The sequence below is a fragment of the Anabrus simplex genome, chromosome 2 (genome assembly GCF_040414725.1).
Source record: "Anabrus simplex isolate iqAnaSimp1 chromosome 2, ASM4041472v1, whole genome shotgun sequence".
NCBI lineage: Eukaryota > Metazoa > Arthropoda > Insecta > Orthoptera > Tettigoniidae > Anabrus > Anabrus simplex.
Genome location: NC_090266.1, coordinates 120,092,219 through 120,105,298, shown reverse-complemented (window position 1 = coordinate 120,105,298; position 13,080 = coordinate 120,092,219). Strand labels below are relative to the sequence as shown.

At 41.0% G+C, this 13,080-nt stretch overlaps 1 protein-coding gene across 1 annotated transcript in view; it reads left to right on the top strand.

The window, feature by feature from the left end:
* Nucleotides 1–13,080, top strand: part of Tk (Tachykinin) — a 1,255,732-nt gene that overhangs the window by 30,117 nt on the left and 1,212,535 nt on the right. The gene's annotated exons all lie outside the window — the stretch shown is intronic.

Here is a 13,080-nt window from a genome sequence, read left to right as displayed (position 1 = left end):
ATCAATCAATCAATCAATCAATCAATCAATCAATCAATCAATCAATCAATCAATCAATCAATCAATCAATCAATCAATCAATCAATCAATCAATCAATCAATCAATCAATCACCTGCATTTAGGGCTGTTGATCATATGGCAGATCGCTTATCAATTCGCTCGTCTGCTAGAAGTGTCACAACTGAAAAAGCCAAGTTCAGATATCAATGAGTTTGAAGTTTCTGACGGATAGCAGACAATAATTAAATTCTTCAGCAAAACTATCACAACTTACAGTGTGTCACTGTTGAAGAACAGAATGCGCTAAGCGACTGCCGAGTTCTAAGTGCAAACTAAGAAGCGCCAGTATTGGAGCCAAAGTACAGAACAAAGCAGAGAATGCAACAGAGGCATTTCTGCCATTTGTTGGTGGAACACTGAACTACAAGTTATGCCGCTTATTGCTGTTGGAATGAAAACTAATCTGCAATGCAGTATAGCGCATTAACTCCAAATTTGTATTAGTTGAGTTGTGCCACTATTCCAGCCCACGAGCGAGTAGTTCACCTAGTCATTTCTTAATTTTTTGTTTAAAAGTTGGATATTTATGGAATATATCCAGAGACAAATTATCCCAACCCCTAATTCCTCTTCTTTAAATTAATATTTGCCCCAGTTTTACCTTTGGCATTCTAACTTTATCGTCATAATTATGATCTTGCCTACTTTGAAAAGCTCCATTCCAGCTAATTCGTCTAAACGCTCTCTCCATTTACAGTTCGAAACATAAATAGATAAAATGTTTGTTTTGGATATCCACATGGGAGATAAATTATATTTTGATAATAAATAAAATTAATTCTGATAAAATATAAAATGCGAGGAGCATTCTCTTCCATGAGCTCATTCATTCTTGAAGCAAATGCGAATTAATGTATCAAATGAGAAATAACATATGTACACTTTTTATATTAACACTGTACTCTTGTACTGTGAAATAAGACACATAAGAACGTTAAGGTAAACCACTTGTCCCTTCATCATTCAGTCCGACAAAATATCAATATCTCGAAGTATACAGCAACTCATGCCCATGAAATGTTGCCAAAATTTATCTGACGCAGATTGCAGTAATTGCAGTAAGTTTACATCATACCTATATGCTCTTCTTTGTCTGAAGCAAAGAGTGTTTCAGGTGATCAAGACACAGTTCCAAGTTGTTCGACGCCCTGGCTGAATGGTCAGCGTTGAGGCCTTTGGTTCGGAGCGACTGGGGTTCGATTCCCGGCCGGGTAGGGCTTTTTAATCGCATCTGATTAATTCTTCTGGCTCGGGGACTGAGTGTTTGTTGTATTTCCCAACACTCTTCTCTCCAAATTCAGACAACACATCACACTACCAACCACCACAAAAACATGCAATAGCAATAACATCCTTCCACACAGGGTGTCCGTCAAGGGCACCCGGCCGTAAAACAGTGTCAAATCCACATGTGTGACACAGTCTACATCCGCGACCCCACACGTGTGGGAAAAGCCTAGAAGAAGAAACAGTTTCATGTTCTTGTAATCTGTGTAACCTTAACTTGTTTCTACATGATTATTTTATAAAAACGAGTCTGGGAACGAGCCTATTTCCTTAAGAAATGCCTAACATGTATATTGCAAACAAAACATTCGAAATATCTTACACATTCCTACCTTTGTTCAACTGAAGTTCTTAAGTAATATGATAGGCTTCCTACAGGGGCATAACTCATGTTCGACTACCGAGAGTGGTCTTATTTTCAACAGTTTCACTTTAGATAGAATTAGAATCGTCAAGATTTCTCAACCTGTTACCACATCCTGTTGTGAGCCCCATCTGCTCTACTATCTATGGATAAATTGTAAAATAATTTCCTCTTCACTTACTAGGATTTATTCCAAGGACAAGACGATAAATTTCGGAAGCAACGTACCCCTAAAGAGAAAAGGCCTTCATATATAAATGACCATTAAGCACACTAGTGCTGCCTGTGGTTGCATGATAATACAGAAAATCGCAATTGAAATAAATGGTTGCTCACAGAAATTAATTTCCTATTTGAATGCACAATAACAGGTTTGCTCTCGTCATTGCAACGGAATGAATACCGATCACATTGGTGCAGATGCCGACAAACCCTGTATTGTTTCATCGTTTTGCTTTGCAATAACAGCACGTTATTTAAAAGAATAGAGTTGGGATATACGTTGATCCGGAAAGACATTTAACAAATCAAAAGCAAATAAACCATCTGCAAGATATCGAAGTTCACAGTGATCATGTTTTTGGTTTCAAATCCCAGTAACAACCTTATGAATTTCGGACGATTTGGCGTGATAGAATTTTGGCCCGCAGAATAAATTTTAAGAGACGGTAAGTCAACCGACATGGAGTCTAACATATTAGAGCAGCTTCAAATGCCACTCTACACATGCGGGATCGAACCAACCTACATGGAATCAGAAGCGCTTTACTGTCCAAGCTTGTCAGCTCTGCTGTAAATGTATCGTTTATCATCCTGCTATAATAGCTGAGTGGGGCCTTTATCAATTCAAATCCCTTTGAGTGGTTTACGGATGAAGTTCAGGAAGTTCGAATAATAGCACGAGTGTGCAATATTAATAATTTTGAAAGATATTTTCATGCATTGGCACTCATCATCAGGGCTATCACGCCCACTGGCCTCGTCTACAATTTTCTTCCACCATATATTTAAAAAAGACTGTATCTCCCACTCCGAAAATACCGGTCGCACTTGCTGGGAAACATCAGCAAACGTAAGTTCGACAAAGTCCGGTAAGTTAGTAACGTGATTTACAGATCACTTATTAGTCCTTGTAAGTGTATATGAGTATATCAGGGTGACAATAGTTCGATGTTGTGGGCAACAAAAAAGATGCAAACTGTGTACAATGATCAGCCTACCTGATATAAGTAAAGTGATCGACTTATGAAACACATGTTTTCTCTTCCTGAATTTTGACCTTTAAATTACGAAGTTTTTTCCCAAACTGGAAAGTCATTTTCCTTTACGAAGCGTAATTATTTCTATACATTTCATAGTTCTCCAGTATATTCTGCAATCTTTAGACATACATTATACCATCTCTACATATACGCTGTCCCCGTTAACTGCCTTAGGCCACCTCAAAACAAGCCATCATATTAGCCATTGTGTAGCAGCGATCAAGAGGGTATCGCTATCCTCAAACCTCTTTCCGCGAAGTGAGTTTTTGAGTTTACCACAGCCGATGATACCAAATCAAGTCTATAAGTTAGGTGCCACTACCTCATCTATACTAGATTTTGATAGCGTCCTTATTTTTCTGTCTGACGTGCAGTCGACGTTGTTGCGCAACACCGAAGCATTCTACCGATGCTGATTTGATCGAATATGATTCTTTCGACTGCTGTTGTACAATAGAAAAACAACCTGCCGATTTTTGATGCTGTCAAACATGATAATTTCTACCGTTGTTGTGCAACAGTGAAACATTCCGCCAATGTCGATGTGGTCCAACATGATCCAATCGAGAGTGAAGTTTCTTTTGGGTTGTCACGTACGCGTCGGAATGTACAGTGGTTCCTTTTGCAGACAAGCAGAAGTCATTCAGAATAACTCTTCCTGCGAAAGGTTCAAGGTTAATTAGCATAGTGCCACTACATCGATGGGCTGTTCTTCTCTGTTTCAAAATAGCGCAGCCATGTATCATTTTCCACCACACTTATTGAAAGGATTATGTGCACTAGGATTTGAGAGATTGTAATAAAATGACCTGTCTCAGGATCGTAATGAGAACGAATCCAAGATCAGGCACAGGGTAAATGCCATTGTGGTCCGTAATCGAATCACTTCAGTGCTAAACTAATCATATAATGGGGTAGGACCTAGCACGCTCATGTAGACTGGTGAGTAACAATATTGACAGCAATTCATGAGCAATTAACAGACGTGCCTTGTCACTGTCATACGTCAAAGAGCAAATATAAATCACTAACGTCAAGCAATTTTTATTTCACAGACTGACACGAGTTGCAAAATATTGCTTGAATTCTTACCAGCCCACAGCATATGTAATAATAATAATAATAATAATAATAATAATAATAATAATAATAATAATAATAATAATCATAATAATAATAATAATAATAATAATATAAATATCATATTTATTTATTTATTTATTTATTTATTTATTTATTTATTTATTTATTTATTTATTTATTTATTTATTTATGATCAGCCACAGTATAACGCCGAGTTACAAAGATCCGAGATTTATAAATAGTTATTCATCTAAAATGAAAAATATACAAACATTTACAATGGACGCAAATATACACAATAAAAATTGTACAAACCTATATAAGTTATTACATATTTACATAAAAACGACATAAACAAAGGAAAACACATTTTAATACAAGAGAAGAAACAGGAAAGAACAAGACGAAAAACTAAATTATATGAGAAATATCATGACAGAGGGAAGGGCACGATAGGATGGTAGACAAGGTATTAAACATTGCAGGAATACGTACAGAAAAAGAGAGAGAAATCCGGGAGTAAGGAATATGTAAGACGGTCTTCATTCTGGTGCTACGGGATGGGACGTAGACGGGGGAATGGACTAATTCTGGCGACCTAAATAAACCATTAGCTGCATTGTATAGCAACTTTAGGTCGGCTACTTTCCTCCGAGCAGAAAGTGTTTTGAGGTTTAGTTTCCCAAGCACAGAATAAAAATTGTACACGGTCAAGGTGGCTGAGATTTGAAAACACAGAAATTGACCACACTGGAGAGGTAATAATGTTACTAATTAAACGTCCCACTAACCACTTGTACAGTGGAATTTTGTCCCGGATTAATTATTTAACGTCCCAGTAAATCTACTGCCACGAAGCTGAAGTATTTGAGCACTTTCAAATACTACCGGACACAGCCAGGATCGAACCTACGAAGTTGGGTTCAGAAGGCCAACACTCAACAATCTGAGATACTCATCGCGGCAAGTTTTGAATTCCCCTGACTACACCCGAGATTTTTGAACTGCAACTTTACTCCTCAGTGGTTCAAATTCCACTTCAAAATGTAGGTTATATGGGTTACAGTTTGAGATACTAACAGCCAAGCTTGCTTGCTTACTTGTACTACTTGAAAATAGGGAAATTAAGTTTTCCATAAGATGAACTAAGTGGTGGCTGCTCGGCTGAGGATTAGCGAGCATGTTTCTCACCCAGAGAAACCTGGTTCTATTCCTTGTCCGGTCCGTGATTTGTTACCTGGATCTGAGGACTTGTTCAAGAATCGCTCAGCCAAATTGTGAATAGCATTGAGGAGATATATAATAGTTAGAGAGTGACCCCCGACTAGAAAGCGGAGAGTAAAAGTCGATAGGATTCGTCGCGCTGACCACGCGAACTTCAAGCTGAGCGGCGATCACTTGTTATGTAAAGGCCCATTAGGTTTTTATTAGCCTGGATCTCGTTTTATAAGAAGAGCTGAAACACGAAACCTCGAATATTAATCCATCACATAATTTCTTGCAGTATGAAATTACCGACGCTATTCATGACATGATTAGCATTATGCTCCTATTTATGAGATTTACCCCAGCTCAATGAAACAGGAATAACTATAAGACCATTTGGAATGGGTTATTTTCATGAGATGTTGTTAATGATTAGATCTAATTGCGAATACAAAAATATGATATCAGAAGACCAAATTTTTTGGGATACCTGTTAAAGTGGCTCAAATGAGAAAATGTGGATAGAATAGTAAATTTATGAAAGCTCAAGAGATACAGAAAAATATTAGGAGCAAAAGAATAAGAATGAAAATAAATCAAACAAATATTGTGTTAAGTGCCTTTCTGTTGTTGCTCTTAATGTTGTCTAGGTCATCAGTCGATAGAATAGTTTGATGCAGATGTCCATTTCACCCCACTTGTTAGTAACTTTTCTATGTATACGAAAGTACTGAATACTAAATCTACAATATTATGTTTGTCATTTTCAAGCTTTGGTCTACTACGCCGTTGATGGTGAACTTTTTAACTAGGAGACAGCAGCTACATATTATGAAATTTTGAGGGCCGAGTATATTATCATTGCGGATGTAACACCTAAACACGTACAAAGCAAAGTCATCTCCGTACAGGCCATGAAGGCCCTTGGAAGCGTGGAATGTAAAGGCTTCCACTATACCTAACCTCGGCACATGATGCGGTTGAATGGCTTCCTCTACGCCCGGCCACACTTGACCCCAGGAACTAACCTGGTACTTATTTTGGTGCAGGCTGAGTGACCCTAAGGACCATATGGACCTCCGTAAGTGGAAGTCTCGTTTCTTACATTTCGCTGGCTTACTTCTAAAACCTCGTATTACACCCTTCCGGGCCTCGAATGGATGACCCACGCATAAGAATGCCTCCACGTAACGGGGTAAACGCCTACGGATGAGATTTGATTGAAGAGCGGGTCGAATTGCTTAACGAGCTTCGAACCGCCCCCTTCCTACTTTCTGTGCCGGCCCGGCAGCCTGAGCACTTGGGGGAGTGGTACGTTCGAAAGAAAGACAAAAAAAAAACAAATACTTAAGATGGAGCCTTATGTCTATAATATGAAAGTAGGATCTCTGGGTTCAAATGCCTAGTGGATACTGCTTAGCACTGCTACAAATGACAAGAATCATAAAATAGGGGTTACGAATACGAATTTATTCAAATATGACATATTAAAGAAGGTGACACAGCTCTATACAAAGAACTCTCCACATATGGGAGGAAAAGAAAATGATGATCCCTTTAAAATATGAATCGCCCATGGGCGTCGTCTGCATAACGGTATGATTGAGGTTTTGCGATTTGCTATCGTTCATCATTCCTCATTAGTTCAGACCGTTCATGAAATTTTTATATTATTCTGTCGATCACACCGTGAGATGATCTGATGTCCCTATTCACAAATTACTTGTTGTTCTTAGCACGAACATAACCGGGGCCTACGCTACCTAATTTTCATATTAAAAGAAACATTTACATGATACACAAACAAACACACATACCATTTAGCTAAACCCCGGACTCCTCATCTGTCACCAAGACCACACAACGTGCACATAGGTTCTGTTTGAACTCAAAAATATATGCACATAATTACGAAACATACACAGATATACGGATATATACACTTCATGCACAAAGGAGAGCCATTCCTAGAAAGAAACAGCATGGTTATCAATGTCTCCTGCCCAAGGCGCACGCCTGGAGCAGCTCGCTCAAGGGCGCCATCATAATCCGGAGTCGAACTGGCCGACTCCCGACCGAGAGGTACTGTGGGTTTCTCTATATCCCTAGAATAGCTATAGTCTCATATCACCGGATATCTGGGGGAAATCCCTACCCATTTATTAAATACCTTTAAAAATCACCGTGATATTATCATTATACAAGTATTCTTAGCTAAGCCATTTAAACCAAACAGAAGAGCACGAGGTTGACCCAGGGCTCCAAGTCTTAACACAATGGTATAAAGGGATTCCTCTGTCAAGAGGGCGAGAGCCAGACATTCACAAAAAAAAAAGGAAGGGCGGCCATTCACTTCGCACGGCCATTTCTCATTCATTGGCCACGCCAGATTCTTCTCTCCCTCACACGTCCACCCTCTCATCTCGGGGACACATATCCATGGCCCACTTCATTTGTTTATTCATATTATCGTGGAATTCCCCTGAAATACACTTTTATTCTCTCCCTTCTCATTATCATCGCTGAGCGCCGACTGTGGGCACGATCACTTCTAACTCATCTCATCGTAAATTACTCGGGCATTCGGCCCTCTCACTACGTCTCATATCGCGTATCTTCTTCCCTTGGGCATAGGGCTCTCATGACTATATCGTTCCTGCCACAGGAAATATACTTATATTTAAATATTCTGACCAAAGATTAGAGACTCCTGCCTCTGGGCCTCACCCCGGCTATAGATAAGAAAAAAACACTCCAAACCATTCTGGCCAATTAATCAAAAATCACGGGAGACTTGCACAGGGTCCCTACTCCTACCTAAATGACACAACATATACCTCTCTCGGTCGGGATTTCTTCTTTCTTGCTGTACATGCACTGATTATATGTGTAAGCTAGGCATGCATTGACTGACTGACCCATGAGTTTCCCCGGCATATACGACAGCCACGTGGGACAGTAGCTACCAACATTTTGACATGGTTTTCCCTACTCGCCAGCACTATTGTTCCAACCACCCCTAAGGGAAACTCAAATATTCTCCTAACCTTGTTCCCATATTTGCTAGGACATTCTACATATTACTAAAAATATAACCCTCACGATAAGCTAATCATTAAGAAAAAAATGAGTCGTCCGGGAATTTAGCTCCCCTGAATTTACTTCAACTATCTAAAGATCAATAAAATTTCCATATAGGACATGCATTATCCTACAACATTTTGATATTTACAAAGAAAGCTAAGCCTATCCCCCGATTATGTTCTCATGCTTAGAAATTAGATTTGGACATCACTCATCTGTTTGGTGGCCGTTCTTTCTCCTTCCACGGGAGACCCATGGTGGAGCTTTAGTGCCGCATGGCTCCGTGGTTGGCGGCGGGCGTGCAGTCCTTCATCCCTGGTCCATACAAGTCCGACATCCTGGGGAACTCGTTCACAGCTGAAATCTTACAGTAATCCAAATGGGTAACACTTTACACTCGTCACACGGCCTCTATTTCCAGAGTTTACACCACGAATAAGACGGTATTTCAAATCACGGCGGGCGCGTTCACAGCAGGGATCGGGTGGCCCACGAGACTCGAGCCCCCTGATTCAGAGTAACACTTTGGGTAATACCAAATTATGAATTTCACTGACTCATTAAAGCCGGCACTGTCTCAGCCGTATTCTGCTACTTGTTTGTAAATTATGCTCGCGGATTAACTAGTTTGACACGCAGCCCAGAGACAATTCACCTAGGCTCGTTTGGCCTCCCGTTCACTTCACAAAGGCTTTGTACTACACAGCACTTTCAGTAAGCGGTCAAGGGTTTCGGACTGTAAACTGGAGCACCGCGGGACACAGTGTCCGTCTCAACGACCCGCAAAGAACAACTGTCCTTAGTGATGGTCAGCCCGGCCTATATTATCTTGCCCGCCGGAAGCCTGGGGGCGTAAACGTTCACGGTTCATTAAGAACAAGAGCTCCTTTCGTACCAAGAATTGAAGACATTTAAATAGTGCATCTTGTAGCCCTCAGTCTCCTCTTTCATTTGAGCAAGGCGTGCTGGACCTACGATCGGCAGTTTTTATGTAATTTGCTTCCCGCCTTTGATTAATTCATAGCGTCCTTTGGGGGGTGGAGTCATCTTTTGAGCGCGACTCTTAGCTTGGGTGACGCTCTTGTATTCACATGTGTTAGCGATATGTTACATCTGGACAGCTGGTGACCTCATTTCTTCCCCTGAATAAGTTATTACATATTTTTAGTCTGGGAAACGCAGAAAATTCCGCTCTATTCAATGGTGTGTCTCACATAATTTTCCTATGTCTGGATCAAAAATATCATCCCATTTTTACGCGCCAAAATCCGACGTTGGCACCCGTGACACGTGCATTAAAAACCGGAAGTTCCTTATGTTAGTTTGGAACTCTGGGAAGCTAAGCCACACATCGGGGCGTATCTGACTACTCCAGCATCGCGTCCCCTTCTATCTCTCTCTGCAAGTTGAGAGGGTATTTCCGTGGGGGCTTGGCTCTTGCTCTGTCTTCCCTTTGTTTTGCAAGCGCTCTTTCGCGGGTTCCGTTCTGGCCGGACGCCGCTCGATCCCCATCGCCCATACTGCTACCAATGACGCGACCTTTAGGAGTAATTTTAATGGAGTAGAAAGACCCATATCATTCCCATGAGCTGTACAGGACACTGTACGGTTTCAGTATCTTCTAATGCTCTTCCTATCCATTCTTATCCTTATGAATGGTCACGCCTCCCAGCCACATATTTATACGCAGCCCATCAGAACAATTATCGTTGAGTTCATTTTCCTATGCTAATAAGTGAATGAAAATGAACCATAAATGCATTATACTGTAGGAGTGCGTAAATACGTGTTGAAAACAACATCCTTGCTATACGGTATGGTAAGGTACATTTTCCTTTACACACCAGCATAGGAAAATGAACACAATGAAGATTGTTCTGATGGACTGCATATCCACATGTGGCTGGGAGTCGTGATCAGCCTTAAGGTATATAATGGGTAGGAAGAGCGTTGGGACATACGAGGTTTTGGAAGTAAGCCGTCGATTTGACTTCCCGTCGGGGAATCGAACTCACGTCCTTCCTGGTAAACCGAGCACGCCTTTACCGCCTCGATCAGACAACCTCTCAAAACATGTAGTGTGTGCATAATTAGTAATTATTACAGTTCATTAGTACAAATAATGAATAATTCATAAAACTAATAGTGAAAGAATATTGTAAATCGACGGCTTACTTCTAAAACCTCGTATGTCCCAACGCTCTTCCTACCCATTATATACCTTAAGGCTGATCACGCCTCCCAGCCATATGTGGATATGCAGTCCATCAGAACAATCTTCATTGTGTTCATTTTCCTATGCTGGTGTGTAAAGGAAAATGTACCTTACCATACCGTATAGCAAGGATGTTGTTTTCATCACGTATTTACGCACTCCTACAGTATAATGCATTTAAGGTTCATTTTCCTTCACAGAGTAGCGTAGGAAAATGAACTCAACGATAATTGTTCTGATGGGATGCGTATAAATATGTGGCTGGGAGGCGTGACCAGTCATAAGGAAAAGAATGGATACGAACAGCATTAGAAGATACGAGGTTTTAGAAGTAAGCCATCGAAATACTGCTTCAAGTTATTGTACATACATGGTTTCTAATAATAAACCATTAAGTGCGGCCAGTATCCAGTAATCGGGAGATAGTAGGTTCGAACCCAACTATCGGCAGTCCTGAAAATGGTTTTCCATGGTTTCCCATTTTCACACCAGGCAAGTGCTGGGGCTGTACCTTAATTAAGGCCACGGTCGTTTCCTTCCCACTCCTAGCCATTTCCTGTCCCATCGTCGCCATAAGACCTATCTGTGTCGGTGCGGCGTAAAAGGAACTAGCAAAAAAACCCATGTTCTTTATTTTCAAAGTCCGAAGTTTTACTTCTGACGCAGGAGACACCATCTTCCACACACGAAGCAGGTGGGGGCACCGTGGTCTCTCGTGTGAATTCATAAGCTCCCTAAAACAAACTTTTAGTAATGATGACAAGTCCGCTGGAGGTCTTGAACGTGGCCACTTGCTAGTCTCTTCCGATGTGCATACTTTATTGCTTTCATTGATGTGAATGAGCGTTCGCATCATATCCAATTCCACTATCTTCCTTAAGACTGGTCACGCATCCCAGCCACAAATGGATATGCGGTCCATCAGAACAATTTTCGTCGTATTCCTTTTCTTATGCAGGTGTGGAGGGGGAAATGAATCTTAGCGTACTGCAGGAATGTATATATGCATGAAGTATTTACCAACAATAATGCGTATATGACAATGCTTTTCCCATCTACTATTATATGTAAGACTGGTCATGCCTCCCACCCACATATGGGTGTGCACTCCATCTGTACCTTCATCTCGTCAAATTTCTCAAAATTGTTGTCCTCTCACCAACTCTATTCAGTATCTCTTCTTATCTGTTGCGTTAAGTATCGGGTGGGTTGACCGCGCGGTTAGGAGCACGCAGGTGTGAGCTCGCAACCGGGACGTAGTGGGTTCGAACTCCAATGAAAGCAATAAAGTATGCATATCGGAAGGGACTAGCAAGTGGCCACGTTCAAGACCTCCAGCGGACTTGTCAGCATCACTAAAAGTTGGTCTTAGGGAACTTATGAATTCACACGAGAGACCACGGTGTCCCCACTTGCTTCGTGTGTGGAAGATGGTGTCTCCTGCGTCAGAAGTAAAACTTCCCTGAATATGGTTTTCCGTGGTTTCCCATTTTCACACCAGGCAAATTCTGGGGCTGTACTATAATTAAGGCCACGGCCGCTTTCTTCCCATTCCTAGCCCTTTCCTGTCCCATCGTCGCCATAAGACTTATCTGTGTCGGTGCGACGTAAAGCAACTAGCAAAAGAAAAGTTCCGTTAAGTGCCCTTCTGTTGTTGCTGTTCATATTGTTCCACTGTTGTTCTCATCCGGTACAAGTCTTCAAAACATATTTCTAATAAGCCGAACTTACCTATTAGAGTTGAGGGGAGCAAATTTCTTTTCTTACGAAAGGCTTTGCTTGATTGTGCTAGACGGCACTTCCCATGACATGCCATAAAAGGAGTTTATAGTGTGCAGTGATTATTTATTATAGATTACAGCATCATAGCAGGGGACTATAGTTTTACGTGGAATTCTAACCTCTACTCTCGCTTTATATTTTGTATCAATTTGCTTTACGTCGTACCGACACAGGCAGGTCTTACGGTGACGATGGGCTAGAACAAGGCAAGGAACGGGAAGGAAGCGACCGTGGTGTTAATTAAGGTACTGCCCCATTATTTGCCTGTTGTGGAAATGAGAAACAAAACCATGGGAAACCATCTTCAGGGGTGGGGTTCGAACCCACTATCTCCAGAATGCAATTACAAATATTCGTGCTATAATAACAGTTTCATGTGACTAATCCTAGCTTAGTGGAGGCCTTCTTGAATCTGCCGTGTATGGGAACTGCGTGTTTTTGTAGTGGGAGATAGTGTTGTGTGTAATTTCCAGGAATGTTGGGACAGTAAAAAGACCCAGTCTCCGAGCCAGGGAATAACCATTCAAGCTTAAAATAGCCGACCCGTTAGGAATCGAACACGGGGCCCTCTAAACCGAAGGTGACTACTCTAACTATTCAGCCAGGGAACCAGAACGTTGTACTGTTTTCGATGAGAATCCCGCCATTTTGTCACCTGGCTATCCAGCACGAGTATATCATAAAAGTTATAAAATAATATAATAGGTTATTGGAGAAACTACACGTGTCCATTTTC